General features: G+C 42.3%; 1 protein-coding gene across 2 annotated transcripts in view; it reads left to right on the forward strand.

The window, feature by feature from the left end:
- Positions 1-8,832, forward strand: part of Epb41l4a (erythrocyte membrane protein band 4.1 like 4A) — a 251,336-nt gene that overhangs the window by 226,103 nt on the left and 16,401 nt on the right. The window lies entirely within an intron of this gene.

Below are 8,832 nucleotides of genomic sequence, written 5' to 3' on the forward strand. Positions count from 1 at the left end.
TCCTCCTCCTCCTTCTCCTTCTCCTCCTCCTCCTCCTCCTCCTCCTCCTTCTCCTTCTCCTCCTCCTCTTTCTTCTCCTTCTCCTCCTCCTTCTCCTCCTCCTTCTCCTCCTCCTCCCCCTCCCTCCTTCTTTCTTCTTTCTTCTCCTCCTCCACCTCCTCCTGCTGCTGCTGCTGCTTCTTCTTCGTCTTCATCTTCTTCGTCTCTGTCGTCTCTGTCGTCTCCCTCTCCCTCTCCCTCTTCCTCTCCCTCCTTCTTCTCCTCCTTCTCCTCCTTCTCCTCCTCCTTCTCTTTCTCTTCCTTCTTCCTCTCCTCCTCCTCCTTCTCCTCCTCCTCCTTCTTCTCCTCCTCCTTCTCTTTCTCTTCCTTCTTCCTCTCCTCCTCCTCCTCCTCCTTCTCTTCCTCCTCCTTCTTCTTCTCCTCCTCCTCCTCCTTCTTCTTCTCATTCTCCTCCTTCTTCTCCCCCCACCCCCCACCAGCCCCAGGATTTTGTTTCTTAATCCACTCTGCAATGTATTTCTTTTCATTGGTGAATTGAGTCCATTTACATTGCTGGTTAACACTGAAATGTATTGACTTATGTTTGCCATGTTATTTTCCTGCAGTTGGTTTCCTACTTTTCTTCTGTGTTTTAATTGTTTGCCCTATGTGGTGGGTTCTTTCCATTTTCATTCTTGGAGTTGTGGTCATTTTGATAACCTTTTAGAGTATCTTTTAGTAGTCTGTGTAGGGTTGGTCGGGTCGTCAAAAAATTCATTAGTTGTTCTTTTTGTGGAAGTATCTCGCTTCTTCATTAAATCTGAAGAGAGTTTTTCAGGGTATATCAGTCTGGGTTGGAATTTATTTTCTTGTAGGACTTGAAGTACTTTGCTCCATGCTTTTCTTGACTTGATGGTTTGTGAGAAATCTGCAGTTATTCTGATGGGTTTTCCTTTAAATGTGATCTATTTCTTTTCTCAAGCAGCTTTTAGTATGCTGTTCCTGTGCTGAATTTCTGGGATCTTGATTGTTATATGCCTAGGTGTGGTTTTAATTGAGTTGATATTATTTGGAGTTCTATATGCCTCCGTTAGGTGAATGTCAGATTGTTTCCCCATATTTGGGAAGTTTTCTGCTATTACCTCTGCCCATATTCTTTTTATATCGTTTATGTTGATTCCTTCTTTTTCATTGATACCTATTAGTCTTACGTTGTTCATCTTCACATCATCTTGCAGCTGTTGAATTAACATTTCCTAGATCCTAGTTGTTTTAAAGAGATCTTTCCTTACCTTTTCACTAGCTGCTACAGTGTCTTCAAAGTCTGAAAGCCTATCTTCGCTTTCATTCAGATGGTTTTGCCAACTTTTAATTGAGTTTTTAATCTCCTGAATGTCTCTTTGAATATGTTTCATACATTCTATTTCTTTTCTATATTGCTCATTTAACATTCCCATCATTTTTCTATTCTCTACTTTTGTTTAAATCAGTGTCTACTTTAGAAACGCTTAGTAATTCTTTCATTATAGTTATCATTTCTTTTTTTACTTGGGAGACTTCTGACCTTATTTCCTCTGAAGCCTTCTACAGTTGTTTCTTTACTTCAGATGCTATTGTTTCAGAGATTTCAGGTGTGTGCCTTCCAATTTCTTCTACGCTATTGTCTCCTGCACTTGTTTTGAGTAGGCTCGGGGCCTGAGAATGCATTTTGCTCCTTCTCTTTTGTCATTTTATATATCAGAGAGAACTCTTTTATTTTGATTTCTGTGATACTTTTTTGTGAGGGTTTTTTAGTAGTGGGCTATATCGCTGTGATCAGAGCCTCTGTGTAGAGTCTGTTCTTTTAAATATCCCTTATGTGTCAGAGATTCTTGTTTTGTGTTTGTCCCAGGATTTTGCCCTCTCTGTTGATTGAGAGTGAGATACTGGTTTATGTTTGACACTGTCCTCTGTCCTTTGGTGTAGGACTTTGGTGACATTATTACCCAAGCACCTTCCAATATTATTACCCAAGAGAGAACATGTGGTTAAGGCAGATAATGGTTTTCTATTTACAGCGTTACAATTAGAAACACTAATAATGAGTAGTGATTCTTAGCAATTGGCAAACCTTTGTAGCTAATGTTTTTTTATTTTAAACCATAACTGCAAACATTATGGTTGGATAGCTAAGCAGATATTACATTGGAAATTTGTATTTAAATTTGTTCCCTAAGTTCTGTCTGGTCACTTACCCTTGATGTACTTGGAGACTTCCTGGTAGATTAGTTCACCTCAGTTACCTGTTGCCACCTCTGTCTGGTGAGCAGCTTCTGTGGATCTGGTCTAGGTCTGGGCCCCACTGGGCCTAGCAGTATGTCTCAGCTCAGTGGGTCAGGATCTATTGAACTGGAACTCACCCAGCTAGGCCTGTCCTGTGTCTGGCTGCTGTGCTTGGCTTCTTCCTTGTGCGGCCCATGAAGGTGAACCTGTTATGCCCTGCTAGCTAGATGTTCTGCTCCTGGTTGAGTTCTCTGGATCTCCCACCTAGCTGTTCTGCAGGGAGTTCAGCTGCAAGGTCCCAAACCAAGCTTCTTTACCGGAGTTCCACTCTGGCCAGTCCCAAACCCATTGGACCACTTTGCTGTGGAATTCCTCTCTGGGCAGTCCCAAACCACGTGGGCTACTCTGCTGTCAAAAATACCTTGATTTTTATTTTTTATATTTAGGACAAAGTGTACAGGTTCTCACTGCATAGTTTGGATTTGTAGTGATCCTCCTGTTTATAGCCTCTCAAGTGCTGGAATTACAGGCATGCACCACCACTCCCAGTCTCAATTGCCATCTTGGCAAACCCTAAGGGCAGGGCCGGCACAGCAGGCCAGGGATCGAACTCCCTGCCCCTGTGTCTGCCTAAGCAGGCGCTTTATTCCACTGAGCTATTTGACTGGCCCTACCTTGATCTTAATAAAATAAAATATTCTGGTCTACAAAATATCCTTTGTGCAATTCATGGAAATCAGTAGTCATTTGGGTATCACTGGGAAGAACCTTTGGATTACTTAGTTGTTCGTTAGCTTTGATATAGTGTTAGGCTGTTAGCATTTTGAAGTGGGGGTTTTGGAGGGCTGGATGACACAGAGACATTATCTGGTGTTTTTGTGCATAAATATAAAAATGGAAATAACTCTGGATCCTGGGGAGAATTAAACAAATGAGAAACTGAGAAAGCTTGAACAAGAGGGAAACTAGAGATAATTTGTAATAAGGACTCTCTCTGAGCTTTTCTCTAATTTTGTCCTGGGATATTTGAGTCATGAACACACAGGTTATGCATGTGTAAGTGTCTGCACGTGTAAATCAGGGAGCACTGGTTGGGAATCTGACACCACTTTGAAAAGTCTATAGCCACAAGCAGGTTCCTTTGCCCTGTAAATCTTGTTTCTTGGTGCAAATTGGATAATACGTGCCCACCTACCTCACAGGGGGTGAGAAGCCAGAAGATGTGCTGTAGAAGGTAGAAAATGCTCTGGTAGCTCAGTGGCATAAGCGCCTGCCTGGGAAGCACAAGGTCCTGAGTTTGATCCCCAGTACTTAAAAAAAAATCATGAGAACATTCAGCAGTGGGCAGTGTTACCTGAATTTCCTGCAGTGTCTGCACAGCAGGGTGCTACTTCATGGAGCAGAAAAAGAAGGTAGCATTGTGAACATGAGCTCGTTGTGGCACGAGAGTTGTTAGTTTTTTTCTGACTTTTAGATGTCTTTTAGGATCTATTAGTCTACTAGATTTCTATTACTCTCTGAATAGTAGATTGAGATAGTTTTAATATGTTCCATATAATCTTTTATATTATTTTTCTGAATAAAGTATTTGGCACTGTTAACACTGACAATGTTAACATGACAATATATCTGAATAGACAGATCTAGAAGATCCCGATTTTGTTGTCAGAGTGGCAGAAAAGATAATGTCTCCATTCCCTAAGGGCAGAAGTCTTTGGGAAGGTGACAAACACAAAGTATACTTTCTTAGACTTAGCCTGAAAAGAGATAACTGCACCCTTCCAAACACTTCCTACTGTCCTGCCCCTAATTTATGGGCAGCAAACAAGTTAAGAAGTGTAGTTATGAAGAGGGCAGCTCACACAGAGCCAGTGAGACAGACAGTGTTGACTATATCGCAGAAGGGCAGCTCACACAGAGCCAGTGAGACAGACAGTGTTGGCTATGTCGCAGAGCAGGGGGCTCTGATTTATACCTTAACGGGACATAGCAAGATGTGGACCGATGACACGCGCGGCCTGGGGTTTCTAGAGCGTAATCAAAGTTGACGGAGATGACTGGACGTAGAATGCTGCTGTAGCTGTGGAATACTGTCAGGTTATTGAGTGGCAGGAGGGGCGAAAGAGGTTAAAGATCAAAAACCAGGAGGGTTTTCAGGGACGTTACAGAGGTGGTCCGTTTTAGTAGCAGAAGCACAAGGCGTAAGTGGGAGAGACCAAAACCGCTTTAAGAGCAAATAAGTGTAAAGTATTGATAGTGGGGGAAAATGAGGAAAGTAATGCATTTCTTTTCTTGCTGGCCTTGAGGGAGCATGTGGACAGATGCCTGGAACCCACATAAATTTCCCTAGGGAAGAAAAACGACTAGGAAAAAAAAAGGAAATCTAAAAGTGAGTGCAGTCGCTGAGATCACAAGTTCACAATCGGTTGGAACCCGCTGATTTGATTTCTAGTGGCCGCGTGACATGATGGTTGAGAATCATAGCTGCGGAGCACAGGTCTGCTGCAGTGTGTCTGATTGGCTCGGGAGTAAAGTACAAAGAGAGAAACACTGAGTTTTAATGCTCGAGAAGGTATTTGCAATCATCTTGTGCCTAAGAAACTGCTACCTGACCAAAGGAGAGGGGCATCTGCCCAAGACTGAGTCAGATTATAGTATAGCGGGGAGAAGACAGAATGCGAGAGCAAAGGGCGCCGCTCGCGTCAGCCTCTAGCTGGTGTGGACACTTGCTCCAAGAGATTTCTCAGGGTTAGCATTAATCATGCCCTTTATCTCGGTGAATGTGAAGTAAATTAAGACCTGCAATAAAGAAAGGTCCTATTAGGAACAAAATTGATAAAGGGAGGGCAAAGTAAAATCCAGGGGATTTGTGTAAGAACTCATTTGGTAATGTGAAGAATTTCGTAGAAGAGGCAGAACTCTTAATTGGGAAGAAAGGAGAGACTAGGAATAGTTATTATCTTTATTATTGTTATCAAATGATTATATGGCTTTTCATCTTCAGAACCTTTGCAGACTTTAATTAAGTGTCAAATGCAGTTAAAATCTAAATTGCATGACTCGTCTAGAGAAATTAGAGTGTAAAGGTTTTGTGAGAAAATGGGTTAGAATTCTTCTGTTCTGGAAAATTGGAATTTCCTGTATTTGAAATCAACATTAATTAAGAAACAAAAGCCGTGGTAAGTGTGTGTCCTACTCTAGTTGTTCACTCTCCTTCCTTGTGGAGGGGGAAATAGGCAGCATATGCTAAGTGCGGACCTACTGGATCAAAGGCAGCAGGGAGGGAATACTTGCTGGCTTTCTGAGGTTCATCTTTTACAATGTTTGAAAATAGATCTGCAGGGCCAGGGAGATAGCTCCATAAAATAAGTGCTTGCCTAGCAAGCACAAGGGCCTCAGTTCAATTCCCAGTTCCACCAAATCAAACAAGGAAACATGAAAATAGATCTGCAGTATAAATCATAATGGAATCTTTTTCTCCTTTAAGAATTTTGTAATTATGATGTAAGAGGACATTTTGACTCTTTAAAAGGTTGTCAGTCAACACATAGCTTTGAAGTATTTTTATTCTTCATGATGTAAATCCCTACACCAAAATTAAAATGTATAGGCAGATATGGTGGTACACATCTGTAACCCCAGCACTCTGAGAGGATTCTGAGTTTGAGCCAGACCCCAGCAACTTAGCAACTCAGTGGGTCCCTGGCTGAACGAAAGGAAAAAAGAGTGGGGCTGGTACTAGGTTCAGCCCCAAGTACCAACCAATCAATAAATAAAGCAGAAGAGAGGCCTAAACAATGAAGCAAAGCAAAAACAAAACAACCCCCTCCCACACACACTTGTATATCCCACAACTGGGAGTAATACTTAAGCATAGGAATCATTTTAGGAGATATGAATTTTTCTTTTAGAGATTTCCTTATTCACTCATGCATAAACAAAATCATTGACTCCTGCCTCATAAAGACTCGCTTACGGTAGGCTTGCTTCTGAAGGTAGGAATTTGTCTTTCCAAGTGGCACCTGCATTTTCTGGAGCAGTTCAGCACTGGAAGAAATGACACTTTCATTCTTGTAATGAGGCACCATTAACCAGAGGCCTTTTGTAAGGGTGTAATTTCAGACTTCATTAGAGACCGAGGCAGTGACACCGTCATTACTCTGGAAAATGTGCTGGTGTTGTGACTCTCCAAAGGGCCTTACATTTTTAATGCATCTTGTTGGAATATTTATGAAATGGCACCCCCAGCAGAGGGCGTCTGTCTTTAATGCTCACAGTCCCAAGAATATTAGTTGACTGAATTTCATTCGCCCTCGGTTGAGACTTGCAGCTAGAAAGACACATTAAAGATAGGTGCTATAACCTGAAATTGGTTTTGAGTTAGTCTTTATTACAAGCAAGGTAAAGGAAACGTGTGTGTATCTCTAGTTTCTTTCATTACAGTAAAGGTGTGAGCACTGCGGTAATCGAATAATTTCACAGAAATGAGAACCAACACACAGTAATTTTGCTTCCTTTTAGGCGTCTGTGTTCTGGTTAAAGCGTGTATTTGCCTAAGTCAGACATTTGCCTTGCTTGTTGGCTTGACCTCTCAAGCATATTTTATGATCCTGACTTCCTGAGTTAAAAAATACATGTAAAATTAATCTTGCTCATAACCTGTGCAGTAATTTCATTCAGAATGGAAGCTACAGTCTAAAAGACTCCAGGGTTAGAAGATGGGGATAGAACTCAGTGGCACAGTGCCTGTCTAACAAGCACAAGGTTATGAGTTTGATTCCTGGTACCAAAAAAACAAACAAACAAACAAAAAAAAAAAAATTAGGAGACCTGGGCTTTCTGTCTAATCTGAGGTGAAGCAGTCAAGCTGTGGGTTCCTGCGGCAGGAGAGGTTTCTGCTGGGCAGTCTCACACCTTCCCTCTGACTCTGCCTCCCAACCTGATCCAGCAGCCTGGGAAAGTCCAGGACTGCTCCTCCCCGCAGGTCTGCTGGGTTCCTGAGCACCACCTGAGACATGGCAAAAGCTTCCAATGTGGGTTCTGGCTGTGCAAATCTTTATTCTCATGCACACACACCCATGTGAGCGGGTCCAACGGCAGGGTTTGTTCCAAAGAATGATGAGTGATGACAACTTCAAGTAGTCTACCTTCTCACATTTCTTCAACTATTTCTAATACAAAGGTGCATAGCAGCATTTGTTCAATTTCAGTTTACTTTATCGGTTCTGTGAAAAGAGAGAACAGAAAATACCATGACTGTTTCCTATTAATCTTCAATTAATAGCCTATTACAAATGAAAACTTTAGCGAGGGAATAGATGCTCTTCAAAGACCTGGCGTGTGTTCCAGATAATTTTTTTTACTTAACACAATTCCCCTTTAACCAACAGATTTAAGTGGTTTCTTCCTTATCAGGTGTTGTTCTTTTCGACCTGAATTTGCTTTACGTTATCTCTGTTTAAATTCTGTGGGAAATGAGTATTTGTCACCATTGACTGTTTTGAAGTTATAAGCAGGTGCATACATTCAGCCCACGCACGGCCTACAGTAAGTGCTGGCACAGAGGAGTGGAAAGACTTCTGGGCACAGAGAGGTGCCACAAACTTGCTGTTTCCACATTGTCTTTCCAGAGTAACAGCGGTGTCACTGCCGCCCTCTGACAGTGGGGCTCAGGGAGTTGCAGTGCCTGGGTGGGATCCTGACAGCTGGGAGTTGCTCTCCGCTGCGGAGGTGTCCAATTAGGGCAGCTTCCTGCCAAGCTTACATAAATTAAAAGTTAATTATTCACTTAACAGGTGTTTGATTTTTGCAAGGAATAGTCACAGATTTATGGCAGCGTCGCAGTGTGTTGGAGGCAGTATTTACCTATTAATTGCTTACTTCAATTAAATTCTGCTTCCCTCCCCCACCCCATAGCTCTCCTGATTATTAGCAAGACTTGAAACCTCAGAAGGGCAAAACTTCTGCAGGCTGGGGCCATATGGTGCTTTAAACCAGAGCTGATTGTCAGTACTGAGAATTGGTAAAGCTCTTCATAAAAATCTATATTTGTATAGTATCTTTTTTAAAAATGAGAGTATTTGCCGACACTGTCCTTGGTCTCCCATGGCGAGTGCCCGCGCTCTCAGTGCTGCCTTCCCATGCTGACATTCCCTTCCTGGGGACACGGCGGGTGTCGGCCCCATCCCTCCTGCCACATGCGAACAGCCACAGCCAGCGTGGTGTGGGCGTCTTCAGCCACTGTGTTCACTTTTGCACTTTGAGGTCTGTCTTACAAAATGGCACCTCTTGTCCATGGTAACTTTAATAACTACTATAGTTTTTAAAGAGTTCAAAGTAAAATGACTTATTGCTGTTTAACTAGCACATTTAAAAATGTTTCATGCTTCAATATTGGCACTGTATGGGGCTGGGGAGATAGCTTAGTAGAGTAAGCACTTGCCTGGCAAGGGTAAGGTCCTGAGTTCAATCCCTGGTACTGCCAGGGTGGGGTAGGATTATTGGCACTGTAGCAATACACTACTGTATTTATTGTGAAAACTTAGATGTATATATATATATATATATACACACACACACACACACACATGG

The sequence above is a fragment of the Octodon degus genome, unplaced genomic scaffold (assembly GCF_000260255.1).
Source record: "Octodon degus isolate 3935 unplaced genomic scaffold, OctDeg1.0 scaffold00169, whole genome shotgun sequence".
NCBI classification, from domain to species: Eukaryota; Metazoa; Chordata; class Mammalia; order Rodentia; family Octodontidae; genus Octodon; species Octodon degus.